This window comes from Geotrypetes seraphini, chromosome 1 (assembly GCF_902459505.1).
Source record: "Geotrypetes seraphini chromosome 1, aGeoSer1.1, whole genome shotgun sequence".
Taxonomy (NCBI): domain Eukaryota; kingdom Metazoa; phylum Chordata; class Amphibia; order Gymnophiona; family Dermophiidae; genus Geotrypetes; species Geotrypetes seraphini.
The window spans coordinates 516,156,088-516,180,641 of NC_047084.1; the positions used below are offsets into that span (position 1 = coordinate 516,156,088).

A 24,554-nucleotide genomic window follows, 5' to 3' on the forward strand; every position below is an offset into this window, starting at 1 on the left:
ACAGGCAAGGGGCCTGTCATGTAAGGCAATGGCCACAGGAGGGAGCTCAGTGACTAGAGTTGGCTGATACAGGGGCGGTATAAGCCCATAGGCCATTGGGGGGGACCTCTGTGGTGTTGTTTCCAGGAGGAGAACCAGAGAAAGCCAGACTTGTATTCAAGGAGAACTATAATTCTCAGGAGGCATAGGGGCTAAAAGTTGGCTCTTTGGGACCTTGAGAAAGTAGGGTAAAAACCTGGACTGGAATTTTCTGGGGAAGAAAGGGAAAGAGAGATGGAGCCTTCCAGTAGTCTCAGAAGGGGGAGAGTTGAGAAGAAGCACCCTTTATGTCAGAGGTGGTTTCCTTGGTGGAGCTACTCCAGAACCATCCAAGCCCTTGGATAAAAGCAGGTGGACTTGATGAGAAGGGCTGTGCCTGGAACTGTCTGAGCCTGATGTGAAAACGCCTGCCAGATATTGGAAGGAAGCCATGGGAGAAAGATTGTTCTACAAGCCCTGAGTGAGGCTGGATATTGAGAAAGGACAGAGTTACCAGAGGACTGCTCATTGAAGGAAAAGTTCAATGAGAACAGAAAGTAAAGGTACTGGGAAAAGATTCTAGCTACCTGTTTGTATTATAAGTAGAGTAGTGTTGGAGAAAGGAGTAACCCAGCACTGTTTTATTAGATGGATTGTATGGTTATTGCAGGACTGCTAGGCAGATTAAGAATCCAGGAGTGTTTTGTTTTAATTATAAGCCGAGGATGACATTGAAAAGCACTGTTATGAAAAGCAGTGGTGTCGTCCAGGGTGAGGAGTATAATTATAAAAGAAAAAATCCTAGTCTGCTTAGTGAAGGTAAAGGTACATTTGCATATGGTAATGAGACTAAGTAGACTATTCTTACAAAGCCTTGTTCTCCTATGTGGAAGGCAGAACAAGTGAATAACTGAGCTGGTGAAGCTCAGGAGGAAACCTCACCTCAAGAGAAAAAGAATTGTTAATGGGATACAGTATACTGCAATGAAGTCACCCTGAGTGAAATAATACCAGAAGAGAGAGACCTTTGATAAAGCAGCCAATGCTAACGAAGCTTGTCTCTCAGGTTGTTTTTTTAGAGGCAGCTGACTGGCTGGTAACATCTGCAGTTAGCAAAGAGAGTGCCTGAGCTGATCCAAGATCAGAGCAAGTCTTGAAACACTTCGCCCAAGGCATGTGTAACTTCTGCATGCCATTTCCAGAATGCTTCCCTGTTTTCCATGGCTTCTATCAATTGCTTGATGTTCATTCTTGTGTCATTCTTGATGGTATCCAACCAACAGGCCTTTGGTATTCTCTGCTTCTTTTTACCATCTCCTTTTCTAGTGAATTCACCCTTAACACATGTCCAAAAGAGGTCAGTTTCTGTCTTATAATCTTCCCTTCCAGGGACAATTCTGGGTTTATATGATCAAGAACATCTTTGTTGGTGATCCTAGCTGATCATGGGATTCGTAGAAGTATTTTCCAGCACCACAGCTCGAAGGTTTCCTCAAGTAGTATGGAGCAATAGGCATTATATATCTTTACTCAATTTTTTTTTTTAATTTAATTTTTTTAGCCTGTCCTCCCAAAGGAGCTCAGAACAGGTTACAAATCAGGAACTCAAGCATTTTCCCTATCTGTCCCGGTGGGCTCACACAGTTTATCTAATGTTAGTAATATTCACTTCCAGTCCTCACAGGCCATAAGTCATCTCTTATTTATTTATTTGAATGTATTAACTGCCTTAATGAAGAGATTCACTCACGATGGTATACAACAGGTAGAGCTGGATAAGCAACCAATATTGACTTAAGTATGAATATATATGAGGGATTTATGCAAGCAAATCTTTCTTATGCATATTTAGTAGGGGTATCCTAAAATCTGACTTGTTTGCATTCCTTGAGTACCATCCCTTTTTCCCTACTTTCCACATCCTCTGTCCAGTTCGATTAAAGCTGTAATTCTGATAAATAGCTGTAAATCTGCTTGTCTATGCAGATCCTAATCTAACTGATGCAAACCGCCTAGAACTCGCTGGGTATGGCGGTATATAAGAATAAAATTATTATTATTATTATTATCAGTGAATACAACTGAGGCATGTGCACATTAACTTGTTTGACTGGGATATAATTGTATTCATTACTGCTGGCTAGTAGAAAATAACATAACATAACAACTTGCTTCTATTCCGCAATACCGTTAAGTTTTATGCGGTTTACAAAATAAAATAATTACCATAGATGAAGTGTGTTAAGTTACCTAAGGAGATTGTGAACCAATATGTTTTTAAATGTCTCCTGAATAGTTGATAGGTACTAGAAGTCGCAATTAGAGAATTTAAATCCTTATCCCTTTAACAGATGGAAAATTTAAATAGTGTATGCGATCATCTAGGACAGGGGTCTCTAAAGCACAGTTCTTCAACCGCCGGTCCGCGGACCGGCTGCCGGTCCGCAGAAAATTTCTGCCGGTCCGCGCAGGGCCGGCGAGATCAAGTCGGCAGTTAAATTTCCTGCCGACTGCGGTTCCTCCTGACTGCGGTTCCTGCTGACTAATGTTCCTCCCAGCCTCAGGCGATCAAGATAGGCTGCCAACGTCGGGGCCTTCCCTCTGTGAGTCTCGCCTGTTCGGAAACAGGAAGTTCGGAAACAAAATAGGCGGGACTCAGAGAGTGAAGGTCCCGACGTCGGCAGCGTGTCTTGATCGCCACCCCTGCCGAGTTGCTGAAGAGGGCCGTGGGGAAGTTGCGATTAGACCGGAGAGAGCTTCAGATTCAGGTGCAGGTGGAGGGAGATGGTCAGCGTGTGCGAACAAGATCCTGGGGAGCCTTCATAGTGACTTCCTCCCCTCCCACCAACTCTCCTATTTGCCAGGGCAGTGATTTACCAGCAACTTCCTGCAGGCAAGTACCGAGAGCTGCTGGAAGGGGAGGAAGCCACTGTAGGAGGCTGGGAAGGTGCTGGAAAAGGGAGAGCTGTTACTGGACTTGAAGGAAGTTAGAAGGAGAGATGCTGCTGGGAGGGGAGGAGGGAAAGGGATGGGAAGAAAGTTAATGTTGGATAGAGGGAGGAGGGAAGGGAGAAAGAAAAAAAGGAAGGAGGGTAGGGAGAAAGAAAAAAGGAAGGAAACAGCTGGCAGGGAGATTACAGGAGGGGAAGGGGGTCAGGGTGGAATGGAGAGATCAGATGAGAGAAAGGGGAGAGAGGAATGAGAAAGTAGAGAGACATTGATGCTGGAAAGGGGGTCAGCAGAGAAATGAGAGAGGGATAAAGATGCTAGATCTGGTGTAGAGAGATAAAAATGAAGAAGGCAGTGAAGCTGGAATGAATGATGTAAAAAGGCGAGAGGAGGATGGACAAGGAAGAGGGGCATAGAAAGAAGTCAGATACATATGGAAGGGGGAGAGGGCAGACATTGGATGGAACAGGCAGATGGTGGAAGGAAAAGAGTGAAAAGAAGATGAAAGCAGAAACCAGAGACAACAAAAGGTAGAAAAAAATAATTTTATTTCTATTTTGTCATTAGAATATATCAGATTTGAATTATATATCCTGCTAGAGACATAAGTGGGGACTGCAGTATTCTGTTAGCATGATATTTCTATGTAGCATTCTATAATAACTTGGCTTGTTCAGTTTTCTTGATAGTAGAGGGGATATATGTGAAGGGGAGGGGAGACAGGGGTTTTGTTGGTCCGTGCTCTGTATATTTGTATTTATAAAATCACAATTGTTCAGAATATTGTTTCTTTTTATACTTTAATAAAATACGTTCAATATAAAATCATAATTGCGGCTTGTGCAGATGGGATCAGATGGTTTGCGAGGACCGAGCTCGCGGAGATGGGGCGTAAATGGGGTTTTTAAATTTTAGTCCTAGTAGTTTGCCGGTCCACAAAATAATTATTTTATTTCTGCCGGTCCACGGGTGCAAAAAGGTTGAAGAACACTGCTCTAAAGTCCTTCCTCGAGGGCCAAATCCAGTCAGGTTTTCGGGATTTCCCCCGTGAATATGCATAGGATCTATGTGCATGTACTGCTTTCAATGCATATTCACGGGGAAAATCCCGAAAACCTGACTGGATTTGGCCCTCGAGGAGGGACTTGGAGACCCCTGGTCTAGGATGTTTTAAGTTAGCAAATGTGAATGAATCCACAAGATGGGTATAAGACCCGATGTTGCCCTGAAGCAAATACATCCAAACTCGAACTTCACATGGGCTTCTATCAGCAACCAATGAAAGAAAGGAGTGAAAATTAATCGGACCGCGACATTCTGGATAGTGCGTAATCTATAAAGATTTTTTTGAGTGCCTGCCAGATAAGCAATGTTGCAATAGTCCAGCTGACTCAGAATCAGAGATTGCACCAACAATCTGAATGATGAAACATCAAAACATGCCCTAATGGTAACCAGTATGACTGTTTAAACTGAGTACTGGATCAAAAGTGATAAATATCAGAATATCTTTTATTAGCTCTAAAATCTTAGGGATTCATAGTCCCCAATGACTATGAACCATTCAGTTAATAGCCCCTCTGGAAATTATTGATTAGAAAGAATCCCTAAAGGAATTCATCAGGAGTGGAAAGGAGCAGGAACTTGAATTAGTACCGTATATACTTGAATATAAGTTGATCCGAGTATAAATCGAGACCTCCCCTATCAGGCATTGCACCCAGCCCCCCTTCCTTCCTTCCCTCCCTCCCCTGTCAGACTCTGCACCCAGCACCCTTCCTTCTCTCCCTCCTTCCCCTGTCAGGCATTGCACCTAGCTCTCTTCCTGTCAGGCATTGCACCCAGCCCTCTTCCTTCCCTCCCCTATCAGACTCTGCACCCAGCACCCTTCCTTCCCTCCCCTGTCAGACTCTGCACCCTCCCTCCCATGCTCTGCACCCTGCCCCCCTCCCTGCCCTAGTGAGAGCCATTATGAAAGCTGCTCACCACCGAGCAGCAGCACCAAATCGCGCGCCTGCTCATGCTTTTCAGTGGCCAAAGACATGGCAGCCTGTTAACAGCAGGGCAGGAACTTGGAAAGTTTGCTCCTGCCCGCTGCACCTCTGCTGGGGTTGGCAATAGAGGTATGAGGCTAGGACAGGGAGGGTGGCAGGGTGCTGAGCCTGGCAGTGGCGGCCTGCAATAATTTTGGAAGGGGGTGTATAGGCTCAAATATAAACCAGGACCCCCATTTTTGGGCCAATTTTTTGCCCCCAAAATCCTGGTTTATATTAGAGTATATACAGTAACTGATTACTCTATCTTTTAAAAAAAAAAATAATCAAAAAAACCAGCAGAGAATGATGGGGGAAAATGAACAGATACAGAAGTATCCTATGCTAGCATAAGCAGTTGCAAGCTCTGTTTAGTGTATTCAAGTTGAGTCCTGGCATGAAACAAAGTTATACATTTAAACAGACCTAAGTGGACCTTGTGATTTGAACTATAAAGGCTTAAATTTTGCAATCATTTTAGAGCAGAAATCTGGCTTTTTAAACAAACAGGAGAGTAAGAAGAAATCCCCCATCCAGACACAGAACTGTGGCTAAAGGTCTGGAACTCCTCAGAAAGAAATATGGCTTTGATCAGAATTGAGACAAAGCTGACAGGATACAAGAGCGAGATATGAGCTCAATAGAGGAAATCCTGAATCGGCTCTGAGAAAAAGAATCAGGTTCAAATGAGCTTATTAGAGAAACTGAAACTGCATAACCTCCCTGAGATTTACGTATCTGGATTGTATCATCCTATAAACTAACCGAGTGATTCAAAGGAGGAAAGATGACATGAATAATGCTGGTCTTCTGTCCCATGTGAAAGCTGCACCCTCACCTAAGAAGTTATGAAGTTTCCCAAACTGATCATAGAGAACACTTTCTGAGAAACAAGTCACTAGAAGGAGTTCTGGAGCAAATGAGGAACTGCTACACATGAAATTGTTAAGAAATTGGGATCTCTCATTATTAAACTAAGTTCTAAAACAGATCCCATTCCCCGCAGCATAATGTGAACCCAAAAACTGAAAAAGCTCTTACACAAGATTAGTCTACCATGCAATGTAGCACAGCCATCTTAATGCTCAGCTTTCCCCCTGTTATGACATAACATCTATGACATAATGACTCCCTCAAGCATATGGTTCTTGGCACACTACGCTTCAGACTTTTCCCTTCATATGTACTTCTCCCTTCCTACTCTATAAATTTCTCCACAGTTCTACTCTGGCAACCTATTTCTTCTCTCTTTTGCTTTTTATGCTCTTTTACTCATTATTGTAAACTATCTTCACTGAGTTTTACCAAGAAGATGGTTATAAACTTTAATAAATAAGCAAATCAATAGTTTTTCAGCAGCAACAGTTTAACTATCTGAAGTCTTTTTGGACTAGTGCAGTAGTGAATGCCTTCCTCCATGGTTCTGTCCCATGATCTCATCTAGAATAAACAATCCAGCTCCATGTTGAAATGGATTTTTGTTTTTTTTTCAGTATACCAGCTAGGATCAATAATGCTGATAGCTTAATTATCTTAAAAAAAATACAGTTTAGGCCTGGTCTGAGCAGCTATGTAGCAAAGCCCAAGTTTAACCTAACCTTCCTATAGCCCACAGGCCCAAAACTATCCCAAAGACTAATCTTAACAGCAGTGGAAGGGAAGGTACAGAGATGGAAGATGGACGGTGCGCATGGAGAATGAAGAAAAAGTCAAATGAGAAGGAGACCATGGTGAGCGAATTAACAGAGGACAAACAGAAACAAGAGCCTGGGACCAACATGATTTGAATAATAAAATGACCAGTCAAGAAAACAATAATTTTATTTTCTGTTTTGTGAATACAATATGTCAGTTTTGAAATGTGTATCCTGCCAGAGCTGGTGTTAGACAGTAAGCGTGAGCTAGGACCTAACAGATAAAGGAAAAGTCTATTTTCTTAATTTTGTTTTCACCACAGTGTTGGCGTGGGGTTAGAGAGGGCAAAGGTGGGGGGGGGGGTGGAGTGGGTAAACATTATATTGCATTGTACTTGTTAACCACGTAACCACAAGTTCAATGTGGTTTACAAAAGACTATTAAGAGTAAACATAATGCGGAAAATGAAATAAGTTAGTTAATCAGACACTTGGAGAAAAGGTAGGTCTTCAGCTGTATTTTGAAATGTTTATAGGCATAGGCTGTGAGCAATAATGCTCGGAATTCTTTGTCATGGGAGGCAGCTTGGAATGCTAAAGTGTGATTAAGTCCAATATATAATTGGCTAACACGCTTAATCCCTCGGGGAGGATGTCTGAACCAAGAAAAATGAAACGGAAGATTATGGCTCGGGCTGTATCTCATAGGTGACCAGCACCAGACCAAAGTCTAAATGAGAAGAGCCTCATATATCATTTTCAAAATTGTCAAACCGGTGAGAATCCTCTCCCTCCCTATTTTAAATCCTGGTCAGACATACATATTGGGGGAGAAAGGGTAAAATAGACAATAAAGTCCGGGATAAAGTCCAATATATAATTGGCTAACACGCTTAATCCCTTGGGGAGGATGTCTGAGCCAGGAAAAATGAAATGGGAGAAAAATGAAATGGGCTGTATCTCATAGGTGACCAGCACCAGACCAAAGTCTAAATGTGGTTAAGACATTTCTTGCTTCTGCAACCCTTAACAGAAGGAAAATTAAACAAGGGGTGGGTTTTTCTACTATAATTTTATGAAGCTAAAGAAAATCTGTTAACCAAGTAAAGAGGAGCTGTTTCATATAGGGCAGTGGTCTCAAACTCAAACCCTTTGCAGGGCCACATTTTGGATTTGTAGGCCCTAGGAGGGCCTCAGAAAAAATAGTTAATGTCTTATTAAAGAAATGACAATTTTGCATGAGGTAAAACTCTTTATAGTTTATAAATCTTTCCTTTTGGCTAAGTCTTAATAATAATATTGTCATTTATAGCTAAAGAGACATATGATCAAGAAACTCTTATTTTACTTTTGTGATTATGATAAACATACCGAGGGCCTCAAAATAGTACCTGGCGGGCCGCATGTGGCCCCCGGGCCGCGTGTTTGAGACCATTGATATAGGGCGTTATAACAGAAGCAACCCAACTTGAACAGTACCCGAACCTCCATAGGCAGCCAATGTAACTCACAGTAATAAGGTGTGACGTGGTCATATTTCTTCAGGCCGTAAATCAGCCTGACCACTGTATTCTGTATTAGTATCAGTCTCGCTAGTTCTTAGTGATTGTCAAATAGACAATGTTACGATAATTAAGAATACTTAATAGTAGTGATTGTACTAATAGTCAGAAGGCAGCAAATTCAAAATATGATTTGATTGTTCGTAGCCTCCACAAGGTGAAATAACTTTTATGTAATACTGCATCTATCTGAGTCTTCACAGTAAGGTACTGATCTAAAATGACTCCTAAAAAATAAACCCAGTGTGATATCAGGGAGAATTCTAGTTTTGTTCTGCCTGTTGAGGGACCGCAGAACGAAGACAAGAATTTTCATTGACAGGTGCCTTCCCTATTAGTTTGGCTTTAATGTTGCTATAACTTATTGCATTTTGAATTCAACAAACATTTTGAGAATATCTTTCTCATTCACAGCGTGTTAGAGAGGGAATTTTGAATTGGACTCAACATCGAACTTGTTTTGAGACAAGCCCTTTATTCTATTTTGGGTTCCTTGAAAAAGACAACAAAACGTGGTCACTTCGGGACCCTCACAAACACCTAAAAGTTAAGTGAAAATATAGTTTTACATTTTGATTAATATTGTGAAGCCACAGCATAAGAGTAATTCCCTAGTACTTTATTATATATGCAATGATTGGGTGGTGGGTATTGTTATAGGGACTTCGGTCCTTGTCAAGGCTACACATCTATGAGCACATGTGATTTCACTTATAATTATTATTTGATAGCATGAAATTTTGAATAGGGATCATTATTATATACCGACGTAAAAAATAAACCTGCTAGGACATTTGAAAAAAATGCCCAATTGGACAGGAGAAGCGAATCGAAAAAATCGATTCAATAGGCCGAATTGAATTGAATCGAAAAATTTTTCCTTGACTCAGGCAGTACTATTTGATATAGGCAAGAATTGGAAGCTCTTCGCAAGACCCATATCAGCTGGAAAATACTCACCAATAAGAACTCGTACAACAAGAGTATCAGTCAACTGTAATTTTGATTTGAATCCTGGAGTAAAGTAAATGAATAAAGCAAACAGAAATGAATGAGCTTTGCGCAAAGGCATAGTTTAGGTTGAGCATGTGTGTGTGTGTGGGGGGGGGGCAGAACTCTACCAAATGTTGCAGGTGCTAATGCTGAATTGGTCCCCCATTCCATTGCCAACTTGACTTACATGCTCTTTGCCCCATACACCCCTCACCCACCCACCCCACTAATTAAACAAAGTACACCTATGACCTTGTAATTTGAGCAACAAAGGTTGCAAGCTTCAACAGAGTGCTTGTGAAAATGTCTCTGACAGAGCCTTTCCTGGAAAGTGCTAAAATCTTTCTTTCTTTCTTTTTTTAAACAAAATGATCTTGGGGTTAATCAACACTTTGGAGTTTTAAATTTTATTTTGCTATGTTACAAACTTTTCAGTTGCCCACTATTGACAGAAAAAAGCACCTTCCTCAGTGTTTTGCTTTTTGATTGAGAGTAGCAGACTCACTGATGATCACAGCACATTGACACAATTGGTTTGACTGCATATATATCTCTAAAATTGGATGTATGTGTGAATGTACGGTATGTATGTTCCAGCATAGCTCTGAAATGCATAGAGAGATTTCAACCAAACTTGGTATACAGTACTACCCCAAAATTCACGAGGGTTCAGTTCCAGGAACCCCCGTGAATTTCGAAAAACCGTGAATACAGTTTTTAGGCAGGGGAGACAGGAGAGGGCAGCTGGAGAGGCAGGAGAGGGCAGCCGGAGCACCAGCGAGTGAAGGAAATCACTCGCTGTATGCTCCGACCACCTCTTCCTGTTCTGTATAAAGTTGGGCCTCCTGATTGGTAAGGCCCGACTTTAGTACAGGAAGAGGCAGTCGGAGCATATAGTATGTGATTTCCTTCACTCAGCAGCGCTCCGGCTGCCCGGTCATTCCCCAGAGTGGGCTTTATAGAGAGGTAGGGAAAGAGATTTTTTTATCTGTGGGCTGCGCTCTGCATGAGTAATCCCTAAATGCGCCTCTCAGGACATTCCAAGGTTCAAGTCCTCCTGCAGTCGCTGATTACCGGCCGCAGACAGCGGGTAGAGGTCCGACTCCCCTCCAGATCCAGGGGATCTGCAAAAAACACCCCAATCCAAGGAGATCCAGCCAGGCGGAGAGAGAAGAGGTGGTCGGAGCATATAGCGACTGATCTCCTTCACTCGCCGGCGCTCCGGCTGCCCTTTCCTGCCTCCCCTGCCCGGTCATCCACAGTTGGAAAATACCGCAAATGACTGGGACCGTGAACCGCCGAACGCAAATTCATGGGTGAGCACTGTACATATAACTTACTATCTGGGAAAAAATACTTTGGGGGTGGGAAGGGGGTGACATGTAACAATGCCTCCAAAGAAAGGTAAGGCAATTGGCCAAGTGCAATCAAAGGCTAAAAAACTGAAACAACAGCGTAGACAACGAGCTCGCTGAGATGAATACTCACACTCCCAATGCCGTTTAAGTCCAAGTTCAGCCCCATAGACAGGAATATTCTTGCCGCTAAAAATGAAGATGTCCACGAAATGAACAATCAAATGCATCCTGTTTTACCAGGCATAATCACTGAATACAAGTCTATCGATACTGGAAGATAGGGATATATAAATATCCGGCCAACATCAGGCAATCAGCTAGTATATATGTATATACACTCTGTCTTGTCAACTTTACTATTATTTCTACTACAGTACTCCCCTGAAATTCGCGGGGGTTCCATTCTAGGAACCCCCGCGAATCTTGAAAAACCGCAAATACGGTTTTTCATGGGGGAGACTGGAGAGGGCAGCGGGAGAGGCAGGAGAGGGCAGCCGGAGTGCCGGCGAGTGAAGGAAATCACTCGGTGTATGCTCCGACCGCCTCTTCCTGCACTAAAGTCGGGCCTTAACCAATCAGGAGCTGCGTGTCAAAGCAGCTCCTGATTGGTAAGGCCTGACTTTAGTGCAAGAAGAGGCGGTCGGAGCATAAAGTAAGTGATTTCCTTAACTCGCCGGCGCTCCGGCTGCTCTCTCCTGCCTCTCCAGTAGAGAGTTGCGCGGGGACAGGAATCCCACCCGTCCCCGCCAGGATCCTCTCTGTCCCCACCCGTCCCTGTCAGGATCCTCTCTGTCACCACCTATCCCTGCAAGGAATTACCTCCATCCCCGCCCATCCCCATAAAAAGCAGCAATTACTTCTGACAGGATCATCAATTCCACAGTTTCTTTTGTGTTTGCGCTGCTGTTTTCCTTGTGGAATCTCTTTGGTGGAACCCTTTTTTTGTTTTCTGTTCAGGTAATTAACTTATAAACCCCCTCTTTTACTAAGGCTGACGTGTCCATTATATTATATGGACGAACCCTGCTTCCAAAGCCTTCCATCCCTGTGGGAGTCCCGTGGGCCAGAGAGGGGGTCCCCGTGGGAGTCCTGTGGGTTAGGGGGGATTCCCGCGGGACCCACAGGATTCACGTGATCCCCGTTCCCGTGCAGACCTCTACTCTCCAGCTGTGCTCTTCTGGTCTGCAGTCATGGTCGGAAAATACCGCGAATGACTGGGACCGCGAATGACCGGGGGAACACTGCACTTGAATCTGCATGAGGCAGGTGGTATAAATATGCAAACAGCAGCCTATACAATTCTAATGCCAAATAGCTGATCTGCAGCTCCGTTCTTTACTACTGGTTCCACAGTTCATCCCTAATCGATACAATAGCAGCTTTAGAGCAATTGGAAATGCTACACGGTTCTAAGCAATAATGCTTTTCACTTGCCTCCAAGCGACCATTCTTCAGTCTTCCACATTTATCTGATGAGAATTATGTCACTAAGTTAATCATTCCCAGGATGCCTGCACTGAGACAAATGAAAAGGGTGTTGTGTAAGCAAGCAATCAATCAGCCAATGTAACATTGCATAACCCCTGTCTGCAGGCTCTGTTACAAGAGCAGGGTAGTACGGACTGCATAACTCTGCACAGTGTTTGAAAGCAGTAAGCACACTCTGACCTTTTATTTCCTGAAACAGAAAGCATATCATGTGAAGTGTTCTGGCTGCCAGCTGTCGGTTATTGCCAATAATTAAGTGGAAAGATAAGGAGAAGCAGAAACTTGCTTTTGTAATTGTGAAACCAAGATACTTCTTAAGTTCTGGCTGGGCGCAGGGGCAGAAAGGGTTCATAGACAACCCCGTGAAAGACAAAGGCGCGCGCCGACAACTGAGTGCAAGACGGAGGTGCGCGCCGAAGAAAATTACAGTTGTTAGGGGCTCCGACGGGGGGTTTTGTTGGGGAGCCCCCCCCAGTTTACTTAATAGAGATTGCGCCGGCGTTATGGGGGGTTTGGGGGGTTGTAACCCTCCACATTTTACTGTCAACTTAACTTTTTCCCTACAAACAGGGAAAAAGTGAAGTTTTCAGTAAAATGTGGGGGGTTACAACCCCTCAAACCCCCCCACAACGCCCCCACAATGCGGCGCGATCTCTATTAAGTAAAGTGGGGGGGTTCCTCCCCATGACCCCCGTCGGAGCCCTAAAAACAGTAATTTTCTATGGCGCGCGCCTCCACGCTGCGCTCAATTGTCTGCGCGCGCCTTTGTCCCGGCGCGCTTTTGACCTTACACCGCAGAAAGTGCACTGCTTTTGAAGCCATCTTGAATCTGTGGTAATCAGCAACTGCAAACATTTTTTTTTTCGTGCCAAAAGCACTAGGGGCATGCAGGGCACGGCTTTCACTTTTGTTTAGTTTCTTCCATTCATTTCAGAATTCTTGCTTGATTTTTTGTTTTGTTTTGTTTTTAAATTTATTTTGAGGCAACATCATTAATGTGTACTTTTGCAAAGGGAGCACAATAGTGAGCCTTGTTGGAAAATAGTGCACACTGTTAATGACAGCTAAAATGTGACAACGTTTTGTTTTAAATTTTCATTTGTTTTAGGAAATGCATGAAACAACACAAGAAGTGTCACTCATATTTCCTATATCATTTCAAATGACTCCACATTTTAAAAACTAGTGCTGTGTATGATTAATAAGTAATATTACAGTGTATATGATTGTATAATGAATTACTTGTTGAAAGTTTAAAAATGAATAAAGAAATATAAAAAAAAAATGGTCCAAATGGTTAGTGGCATTTGTGCTACAAAAAAACCAAACAAACATGTGCATATTCAGAATACAAAATGTCAGGTCAAATAAAGAGCATGTTATAATCAAACCACATTAGCAGATTGGCTAATAAAAGTGCCTGAATGTTAAATTCAGTTTTGGTTGGTATTAAGCAAGACCTTAGTGAGGACTCATTAGATAGGGTTCCTTTTATAAGGCGCGCTAGGGCCTTAACGCACGGAATAGTGCGCGCTAAAATGCCACGTGCACTAGCCGCTACTGCCTCCTTTTGAGCAGGCGGTAGATTTTTGGCTAGCGCGCACTAATCCGGTGCGGGCGGTAAAACCCATAGCGCACCTTCGTAAAAGGAGCCCATAGTTTCCTTGATTAATACCAATGTTACTCCAAGAGCATTAGTGAAATCCTAAGTATAAATAAGGTTAATCTGGACCTCTAGGACCACCCTCAGGCCCTCCCAGTTCCACCCATCCCCGCCCCAGTCCGGCTTCAATCACGCCCTAGCCCCAGCCCCGCCCTCCACTGCCTGCGCTTGTCAGCATGTGTGGATGCGATGCGATGATGTCACGCATGCGCGGATGCCCTCCTGCCTTACGCGATTTTGAGGCAGCTTTTTCAAATCCGGACAAAGTGCCAGGTTTTGAAAAGCCGTCCAGACCCCCGGACATGTCCAGGGAAATCCGGATGTCTGGTAACTCTAAGTATAAATATAGTGGTTACAAGAGTAAGATATGTGAGCAGCACAGAAAGATTTTAGAACACACTGTACTGAAATATTTGTACGAAAATTGTCATTTTCAGGGACTTTGATATGATAATAAAGGAAGCCATACATATCAGATGCTCTAGAAGGAAATCCTTAAAGTAACAGTAAAATCTGTGAAACTGCAGTTTCTAATTACTGTTTTATACTAGGGATATGCGGTATATATAGATTTCCGCATATCAACAAGGGATCCAAGAGGAAAAAGAACCGGTGTGGCTCACTGTAGAGGTGAAGGAAGCAATCAGAGACAAGAAAACTTTGTTTAAGGAATGGAAAAGGTAAAAAACGGACGAAAACTGGAATAAGCACAAACAACATCAACGCAAGTGCCATAAGGCGGTAAAAGGGGCCAAGGAGGCAAAAAAACAAACCGTTCTCTCGATATATTAAGGGGAAATGACCCGTGAAGGAAGTGGAGGGGCTGTTAGATGACCATGGAATAAAGGGAGTGCTAAAGGAGGACAAAGCAATCGCCGACAAACTGAATACATTTTTTGCATCTGTATTTACCGAAGAGGATATACACAGCATACCAGAACCCATCAGGCTATATGTCTCCCTCTCTCTCTCACTGTCCTTTTTTCATTCCCTCCATTGCTGCAAAGGGAGTGGGGAAAGAGAGAAAGAAAGAGAGAGAGAGAGAGATCCAGGATGCATCTCTCCCATTCCCTCTACTGCCACATCCAACATTTCTCCCTCTATCATCCTCGGATCATATGCAGCATTTTTCACCACTGCCCACCAGCCCCATGCCCATTTCTCCTTCTATCACCCCTCTCCAGCACAATGCCACATCTCTCCCTCCATCACTATGTACAACATCCCGCCTCCTTGCTTCCCCTTCAATCTGTCCCTCTGTTGCTTCTTCACCATATCCAACATTTCTCCCTTTCACCCTTCTATTCCCCATGCATCTCTTCCTCACTCCTCTCTCTATGCCCAATTTTTCTCTTTCTTCCTTTCACCATCTCTTTCCCTCTCACTCACACACTCATGCTCAACAATTCTCCCTTTCTATTCCCTCCCTCCTAGTCCCAAGTTAGTACCCCTTTCCTCTCTCCCTCCCTTCTGTGTCCCATGCTTATGCCCCCTCCCTTCTTTCTGTTTTCTGAGTTTGTACCCCCTTCCCTGCCTTCTAGCCTTTGGCCCAAAATTGTGCCCCTCCTATGTCCCAAAGCGCTCCTTTCCCCCATTGTCCCAGATCATATCCTCTCTCTCCCTTACTTGCTCGAACCACACTCGCTTCCTTCAGGGCATTTGTTGCAAGGACATGCAGGCAGCAGTTCACACACTGCACATGGATGACCCACAAGCCTTCTCTCTGATGTCAGCTCTGATATTGGAGAAAAGGTTTCTGGGTCAGCTACGTGTAGCCAAAAAAGTCGCTGATGTGTCCTTCCAAGGGGGTGGGCAGGAAGGAGGGATCCCCGGCTTCGGCTTCGGTGGTGAGGAGAGGGCGGGCAGGCAATATCCTCGGCAGCGGCAGCAGCCAGTGCCGCATACCCCAACAAGCGGCTCGTATACCCCTAAGGGTACCCGTACCGTGTGTTGAAAAACACTGCCATAGACTATAATGGAATTACAAACAAAAGAGTTTTGGGGTCATTTGGAACCCATGCCTATTCTGATCATTTAGAGGAAATGAACCACAATTGGCTTCATTTGTTGTGTTTTATCATTTGCTTTCAAAACAAAGCAAATCACTGTCATTTTGTTGGAAACTTCATTTTAAGATGCAACAGATTCTATTACTGTCAACCAGATTCTTTTTACTCTTTGGCTGCATTCTTCATGTAGCTATTTTGGGGTCTCAAATGTGTAATAAATTGCAAGAATCACTACATAGGTCAGAATATCCTCTACCATAGGTGCTGGAGAATACACATCTGCACCTTGCGCCTAAGAGCTTATCATAGCATATCATATTTTATGAAAACTATTCTTCTGCTTATAAATACAATTTGCATTTCAGTATCACAATTTAACAGTTTGCATTTCAGTATCACAATTTCAAACTATTGTATATGCTATTAGCAAGTGTAAATAAAAAGATGCTTGCTGCAAAAAAACACATTTTGGAATGTCCTGCATTAAAAATGGTTTAATGGGCAGCTGCAATGTCTTTCCCAAGGGATGACATTTTTCCAATAACCACAAGACGATCATACTTTTGAACAAGTTAAAATTCAGCACAGCAGACACATCAGAGCTGTTTTTTTTTTTTTTTTTTTTCTCGTGTAACTATTTGAAACCATTTCACAATGATGCTTGCACTGCAGTTATTTAGCCAGTATTTGCTTGAAAACTGAAAGCTCCCCAATCAATGCTAGCAGGACAGACCATAAATCACAGTTTTAAGGCACAAGCCATTCAGCAGAGATGTAATATTTTGTCTCATTAACATAATGATTTCTTACTCTGCAAAAGTGAAAAATGGCACATTTGTATTCAAGAGGTACAAGAACATGGCCCTGATAGCTTCAGTTGACAATGAAACCAAGCACTGGTGCTCTATTTTCAAATTATTTTGCACAGAATGATCAGCTCAGCAAGTTTATCAGGAAATGAAGGCAATGCACCAACAGATCCTTTTAATTCTTTCCAATCCAATGACATGTTGGAAAGAATAAAAAAGGGTTTGAGAATTTATGTCTAGTCTATGTCCATCTGTTTGTCTAGGGCAAAATAACTTTCCACAAATTTGATGGACAAGGACCAAATTTAACATGAAAAGATAGGGAAAGGGATGGCAACTTGTATACTGCCTTTTTGTAGATTCACAACCACATTCTTTGATGGGGGCTGGGTCCCTGAGAGGGGGGGGGCTTGACTCAGTCCAGCCCATTAGACCACTAAGGATTTTTGGGGCCAGGGCTGGTATGCGGATTCAGGCGAGGCTAACGTCTCATCATATGAGCCTTTCAACTAGCACTGGAATGGTGATTTTTCAACGCCGCTATGCATGCTTGCTGTGTCACACCGAGGATATGTCTTCACTTATTATTATTATTATAACATTACTTTTTTGAGTGTTTAAAATAAGGTGAGCATTTTTGTGGTTAATGTGAAGTATCCCACTTGTCCTTTTTGGCATTGCTACTCTGCTCAGAATCTTTTAAGCAAATTGGTGAACCCATGCTGACTGTCTCATTAAATCATGTTTGTCTACGTGTTCCACAATTTTATTTTTTATAATTGTTTCCACCATTTTGCCCGGCACTGAAGTCAGATTTACCAGTCTGTAATTTCCCAGATCTCCCCTGGAACTCTTTTTAAAAATCAGCATAACATTGGCTACCTTCCAATCTTCAGGTACTGCAGATGATTTTAGCGACAGGTTACAGATGACTAAAAGCAGGTCAGCAATTTCATGTTTGAGTTCTTTTAGTATCCTGGGATGTATACCATCTGGTCCAGGTGATTTGTCACTTTTTAACTTGTAGATTTGGCTTAGTACATCTTCCAAATTTAATGAGATTTCTTTCAGTTTCTCTGCATCATCACCCTTGAAAACCATTTCCGGTTCAGATAGATCTTTTACATCTTCTTCCATTAAGACTAAAGCAAAGAATTTTCATTCATTCATTTCATGTTTGTTTGGCCTTATCCTCCCTGAGCGCCCCTGTTGCTCCTTGATAATCCAATGGTCCCATGGATTACTTCACAGTTTTTTTGCTTCTGATGTACCTAAAAAAATTGTTATGAGTTTTTGCCTCTTTTGCAAGTTTCTCTTCATATTCTTTCTTAGCTTTCATTATCAATGCTGTGAGGGGCATAATAAAAAAATATGTCTAAGTCCTTTTTGGGCCTAAGTCACTAGTCGTCCAAAGTTGGACATGTCCAAAATCCATTCTTGCAAAATACGTCCAAAATATTTTTTTTTTGAGAATTATCTACTTGTACGTCCAGCTGTTTGATCGTCCAGACCTCTAAGTTGTCTATCATTATACCACATTATACCAAATTCATCCAAGTCAAAAATGCCTAGAACAAGATCTTTTGGATGTGGGAGGGGTCAACAAAGTGATGGACTGGACACCCAGACATGGCAACAGAGCAGTGGGGTATCTTACAGGGCACTGCTACAAACTTCACAAACCACATCTCTCCACAATTCCCTTATAGGTCATGGTAAACCCCCCCAAAACTACTAGACCCACCTCTCCACCACCTCAATAGCCCTTATAGCTGCAAATGCCACCTATTTGGCAGTACAATAGGGTATTTTTGAGGGGGGGGGTTAGTGGGTGCACATGTTTCACCATGAATGCATTCCTCTCTATGGTTCACTAGCGCTCTCCCCCCCCCCCCCCCGACTACTTAAGGCACCTCTGTGCAGCTCTACTAGGCTTTCCTATACTAGGTGCTGATGTTCTGGAGGCAGGTATGTATGTTTTTATTCTGAATTTTATGGCGGGGGGGGCTTAGTGATCACTGGAGGAGTGTGTGGAGGTCTGTACTTTGTGTCTGCAGTAGTTATCAGGTCACTTTGGATGCATTCTTGGCACTTAGACCTGTTTTTAGATTGCCTATGTCACTATGTATAAGTTCTATCTAGGCAGTCTCATTAAACTTTCAGTTGTACTTGCAGTAAGTCTAGGTCAGCCCACATCCCACCCAAATCTCACCCTCACCACTCCCCCTAAAACACCCCTTTCAGCTCTAGGCGTACAGTGGCACTGAAAAGGCCTAAGCTGTTTTTAGATACATCTAAAACCCGTTTTGATTATTGGCACTTGGACGACCTGTTTTTAAGGTCATCCAAGTGCCGATTTGGGCGGGATTTTAGACATATTTGAATAAAGCGATATAAATTTTTTTTTAATAAACTTGAAACATATTTCTTTTTCGATAATGAGCCCCTTTGCATCTAACTTGGCAGTGCTTATGTCTCTTCTTATTTTCTTCATTCGGATCGTTTTTCCATTCTTTAAAGGATATTTTTTTTTTGCTCTAAAGACCTCTTTCAATTCACCTTTTAACCGTGGTGGCTCTCGTTTCCTCTTCTTTCCACTTTTGCTGATAGGTGGAATACATCTGGTCTGGGATTCTACAATAGCATTTTTAAATAACATCCATGCCTGGTTTACAATTCTAAGCTTTGCAAGTGATCCTTTTAGTTTCTTTTTAACCATTTTCCTCATTTTATCATAGTCACTGTTTTGAAAATTAAATGCCTCTACAGTAGATTCTTCTGCGGCGTCACTCCTGGTATCAGCTCAAATTTGATCACGCTATGATTACTGTTTCCCAGCGAACCCAACACAGTTAACTCCTGTACTATGCCTTGCATTCCACTAAAAACCAAATCTATAATAGCTCCCCCTCTTGTCAATTCCTGGACCAGTTGCTTCAAGAACTAGTCATTTATGATGTCTAGGAATTTTATCTCCCTAGCAATCCTCTCCCTAGGTCCCAAAACTCTGTGGGCTTGTTCAATTAATAGGTCTGTAGAAGAGCAGGTAGAGGATGTTCCTTGTAGAAGTTTAGCACAAATATTCGTAACCATCTTCATGCTCTGAATCCTCTACAACTGTCTCAGGTAAGCCCCAAAACTGAAGATTCTTATGATGAGACCTATTTTCAATATCCTCAGGTTTCATCTCAATATCTTCAGGTTTCATCTCAATATCTTCCTTGTGTTATTTCAATGTAGTCACTTGCTTCTGGATATGGATAAGGTCTTCCCCGTAAGTATCCAAATGTTGCTTCACATCTCCTAAGTGGAACCCATAATCTGCAATAGTCGTGGGTTGGATATAATTAAAAGTGGTCCGTTTTACTATCTCTGAATTTTCGATTGAGGATCAAAGAAAAATAATTTTCTGAAATAGGCTTATTGATGTCAGCAAACACCTGGTGCATCTCTTGTTTAAAAGTTGTGAATTCACCTTTTAAATCAGGACCTTTCAGCTCCGGTGCCATTTTCACTTTGTGCCTCATGGATTGCAACATTGTCAACTGTGAATATGATCTTATGTTTGTTTGATGGGTTTTGGTCCCAGTAATATACTTTGTGAAGCACCAAAAAGAAGATGGTTTGTTAGTCACAGATTGGAGATTTTAAGCTTAAAGTGTTGGCTTATCCCAGAGAAACTCTCTCAGACTGCCATTACTAACCAGGAAGGCACTTCCTCCCCACTTTATGCCATTTTGTGGATGTTTTCCTTGAATTTGACAATAAAGTTATAGCTTGCTGCAGTGATGTTGCTTGTGATGGGTGGAGCTTATGCACCTGCTGCCAGGCACAGAATGATGTCAAAACTCCATTAGGGATGAAATTATGTTGTTTTTTTTAAAGTCTCTTTTTGTTGAAATAACATTTGATTAGCAGTTTCTAGTGAGTAAATGTGAACCGATGAGAAAATTCATTAACCCAGTAAAGATACTTGGCTGCAATCAGTGCCTGGGTGTTTGAGATTCGCTACTTACTTTATTGAATTATATCTAAATGATTTGTTCCATTGATTTTGCTCAGTATGTTGAAATATTGATTAATTGTTAAGCATGATTCTTTTTTTCTGACACTGTGTGATTGTTCCAAACACTTAAGCATTGAGGGCCAAAGTATACAAACATCATCGGTATTGGAGGCCACCTATGAAATGGCCACCAATCACATGTCAATCACACAACAGCTCTGTTTGTAGAACCGTGGCTTCTTTAAACATAGATGCTGGAAATGTAGGCCAAGGTTTTCAAGGCCTACATTTCTGGCGTCTATGTTTGACATGAATTGTATCTAAGGAGGTACCTAAGGACACCTAAGGTCATTTCTGACATTAGCCATGCCTACTTTGACCTTAGGTATTCTAAGGCACCATCATTAATATGATCAAGATGCCAGTTTTATAGGCACCTACATTTTTGTTTTAAGTTAGGTGCTAGTGAGTACAGAGTGAGGCCTAGTTGCAAGGAGTTGAACAGACTAAGGACTTTTCCTCCACAAACTTGTCCAAACCTTTTTTAAACCCAGATCCACTAATCGCTGTTACTACATCCTCTGCAGTGTTGTATAGTAACTAAATAAATGTAACTAATTAGCGTACCAGGAGCAGCCCAAGGCCATATGCTGCCTGAGACGAAGGATGAGATGGCGCCCTCCCCAGTATACCTTCATTTTTTGAAGGTGGTAAAAAATAAAAATAAAAAAGGATCCTATGGATCTCCTGGATCTTCTTAGAAGAAACAATAAGAAATGCATTTCCTTTTGTACTGAACACAGTATACAGACATCTGTGACACACATATCCCAAAGCTAACATATTCCAGTTTATAAATTCAAAATAAAACACCTTTTTCTACCTTTTTGTGTCTGGGCTTTTTAGTTTGCCATCATGTTGGTCTCAGTTCCTCTTTTCTGCTTTCCTGTCTTCTGCTAATTTTGTTTCCAGTAGCAGCTGTCCATTTATGTCTCCTCTGTCCTGTCTTATTCCATTCCCTCACTACATCTGTCTCTGACATATCCATCTTTCTCTTAACGCTCTTTCCTCAATTTATTTCTTTTCTGCCTCACTTTCCATCTACTTATCAGCTTCTCTCATCCCCTATAGATCTCATTTTCCAATCTCACTCAATTCCCAACCTCCTATTCCCTTTTATTTTTCATCTGCTCCCCATTACCACATATCTACTCTCTGTACTCACTATCTTCTTGACAATCCTTCCATATGAATCCACCATTCCTAGTATCTTCTCAACTTATCTCTTGCTCCACACTTGTAACCAGGCATCTACCCCTGCTACTCCCTCCCCCGAGTCTGACATCTCTCCATCCCCCTTCTGCAACCTCAAGTCCATCTCTCCCTTCACCCTTAAGTCCCCTCTTCACTTCCCTGAGTCCATCTTCTGCACTTTTTTGGAAAAGTATGCAATCATGTTGTTCCAAAGAATGCACAACCCTATTTTAATTTTATCTAGGTTTTTTAGGGTGAAAGAGGGGATTTTCAATGGAACACTTCTCGCTTATCTTATTCTCTTACCACCCGCACCCCCTTTTGCAAAAGCAGAGAAGAGGTTTTTAGCTACAGCCAGCTCAATGGTATTCAGCGCATTGGCTGGCATGTCTTCTGCACTTTTATAAAAGGGGGAGGGAGTGGGATAAGTTATTTTGAATATGAGGCTTGTCGTGATTTGTTACTACATGAAAAGATTGTTATGGTTGCATTCTGTTTTCATTTTCCTTGTGCCTCTTTTGTGAAAGGGAGAAGTTAAAAAAAAACACTTGTAGTAAACAGCAATGAAAGAGATATAGGGGTCCTTTTACCAAGTTGCAACAAGCACTAGCACATGCTTACCCCAGCTTAAAAGGACTTCCCATGTGGCATGCTCAGGCATCCTGTGGTAAGCAGACCATATGGTAAAAAATTATTTTATCTCAGAGGAGGTGTGTCTGTTGGAATTAGTGCAGCTTACTGCTGCATGCTGATTAGTGCACAGATAGCTTGTGAGCCCTTACTACCTACATAATACCTACATAATATCATTTACCTTGACTTCCAAAAAGCCTTCGACAAGGTGCCACACAAAAGACTGCTTAAGAAGCTATGGAATCACGGGGTGCAAGGGGATGTCCACCGATGGATCAAAAACTGGCTGGCAGACAGGAAACAGAGGGTTGGAGTAAAGGGACATTACTCAGACTGGCAAGGGGTCACGAGCGGAGTTCCGCAGGGGTCAGTGCTGGGACCGCTCCTGTTCAATATATTTATTAACAACCTGGAGGCGGGAACAAAATGTGAGGTCATTAAATTTGCAGATGACACCAAACTATACAGCAGGGTTAAAGCCACGGAAGACTGCGAAGATCTCCAAAGGATCTGACGACACTGGAAGAGTGGGCCAAAAAGTGGCAGATGAGCTTCAACATAGGGAAATGCAAGGTCAGGCATGTAGAGAAAAAGAACCCGATGTACACTTACAAAATGGGGGGATCACTGCTAGGGATAACTAACCTTGAAAGAGACCTGGGAGTAATGGTGGACACAACATTAAAGGCGTCGGCACAGTGCGCCACAGCCTCAAGGAAAGCAAACAAAATGTTGGGTATCATCAAAAAGGGCCAGGACAAAGGAAGTCATCCTGCCACTGTATCGCGCAATGGTGCGCCCCCATCTGGAGTACTGTGTCCAGTACTGGTCACCGTACCTCAAGAAGGACATGGCGGTACTTGAGGGAGTTCAGAGAAGAGCAACTAAGCTGATAAAGGGTATGGAAAACCTCTCATACACTGACAAACTGAAAAAAACTGGGGCTGTTCTCCCTAGAGAAGCGGAGACTTAGAGGAGACATGATAGAAACTTCAAGATCCTGAAGGGCATAGAAAAAGTAGACAGGGACAGATTTTTCAAATTATGGGGAACCACAAGTACAAGGGGCACTCGGAGAAATTGAAAGGGGACAGGTTTAGAACAAACGCTAGGAAGTTCTTTTTCACCCAGAGGGTGGTGGATACATGGAACGCGCTCCCGGAGGCTGTGATAGGCAGGAGCACGTTACAGGGCTTCAAAGAAGGTTTGGATAGGTTCCTAGAGGACAAAGGAATTGAGGGTTACAGATAAGAATAGACGTGGGTTATAGGGATAGGAGTAGAGGTAGGTTATAGAAATAGTCAGGGACCACTGCTCAGGCAATGGGCCTGATGGGCCGCCGCGGGAGCGGACCACTGGGCGAGATGGACCTCTGGTCTGCCTCAGCGGAGGCAACTTCTTATGTTCTTATGTTCTAATACAGTAATTGGTAGTAAGGACTCTTGAGCCATTTGTGCAAAAATTTCAAAAATGAGCCTTTTCTCTCCTGCACTGAAAATGGCCTAAGTGCACGTGAAAGATCCATGTACGTGCATGCTAAGGCCACTTTCTAGCACTGCTTTGTAAAATGACCCCCTAGCCTGCTTATTCAAAACAAATTTGCAGTATTAGGCATTTATCCTGAGTTTATTTTGTTTCTTTTTAATGTATGAGGAGGAAGGGAAACTTGGCTCAGGCACCTAGTATCACACTTACACAAACTGATGCACACAGTCCTCAGGTCATTTGTTTAATCCTCATTTGATTATGTTTCCTGGTGGTTACAAGCCTAATTATACTCTGACTTGTATATACATAAGCTGTTTAATGTCCCTTTGTTCATGAGCTTTGCTCTTTATAGAACAGCCTGTTCTAAGAGGCTGTTTTGTTGTACTGTACACTTCTCCCTTCGTATTCCACTCGCGGTTTGCTTATTCGCGATTTTTACTTTGCTGGCTCTTCCCCCCCAAATGGCTTGGAAGAATAGCTGAGCCAATAAACTAACGCCCGAAATATGAAGTGAGAAGCAGAGAAAACAGTCCTATAAATAACCCAAATGCTGTTCCAGCCTTTCCTCCTCCAGCTCATCATTTTATGTGCCAAATAAATACCACTGTCCGATTTTAAGCAGCTCTTAATCCCCCCGCCCTCCCCCCCAAAATAACA

The 24,554-nt window shown here is 42.6% G+C and overlaps 1 long non-coding RNA gene across 1 annotated transcript; it reads left to right on the top strand.

Moving 5' to 3' along the window:
- The first annotated feature begins 218 nt into the window (after positions 1-218).
- LOC117366898 lies at positions 219-9,077 on the top strand. The gene is made up of 3 exons (XR_004540659.1): positions 219-581; positions 6,609-6,730; positions 8,611-9,077. It is a non-coding gene; the product is annotated as an uncharacterized LOC117366898 (long non-coding RNA).
- The last annotated feature ends 15,477 nt before the right edge of the window (positions 9,078-24,554 follow it).